Raw genomic sequence first — 632 nt, forward strand, 5'->3', positions numbered from 1 at the left:
GTTTACATGAATTTATTTTGATATGATAAATTATTAAAAAAAGAAAAATGAAACTGCCAGATTAAATCTTGTCTTTTTTTCTTTTAAAACTTATTTTGATAATTCTTTTATCCAATTCTTGGCCAGTTATATTAATTGCGTATAAAATGGTTCACAAATTTCCATGGCAACCAATATTGGATGGATTTGTTCTTTATGTAAATTGTGGAAACAAATCTTTGTCTCATTATTCAAACATTGTCACAAAAACTAACACTCAAATGGTTGTTTTATTTACACATTGGAGATGGGAGTTAATCCACTATAGTGTGCTTGTTCCTCTTCATGAACGGCATGTAGGGTTTATTTCCCTATGAACAGCCAGGGTCATTTTGAGATGGGGTCTCCAGGTGGCTATTTTAAATAATTTAACTGAACAATACACTGGAGGACTGTCACATGCCATCCATAGTAACCAGGGTAAAGAGTCTTGCCCAAGGACACAACCAAGTCAGCACAGACCAAACAGTTTCTTAGTTCCTGAGAAACACAAGCCGAGACAGGTTGGGATTCACATTTTTACCTGAGCTTGTGTGGTCATGTTCTGACTTGGCCACCATGGCCCCTTCATGATAGGATGAACACTTTATTCA

This window comes from Ylistrum balloti, unplaced genomic scaffold (assembly GCF_031769215.1).
Source record: "Ylistrum balloti isolate Yb309-2 unplaced genomic scaffold, AGI_CSIRO_Ybal_v1 Utg370330, whole genome shotgun sequence".
Lineage (NCBI taxonomy): Eukaryota > Metazoa > Mollusca > Bivalvia > Pectinida > Pectinidae > Ylistrum > Ylistrum balloti.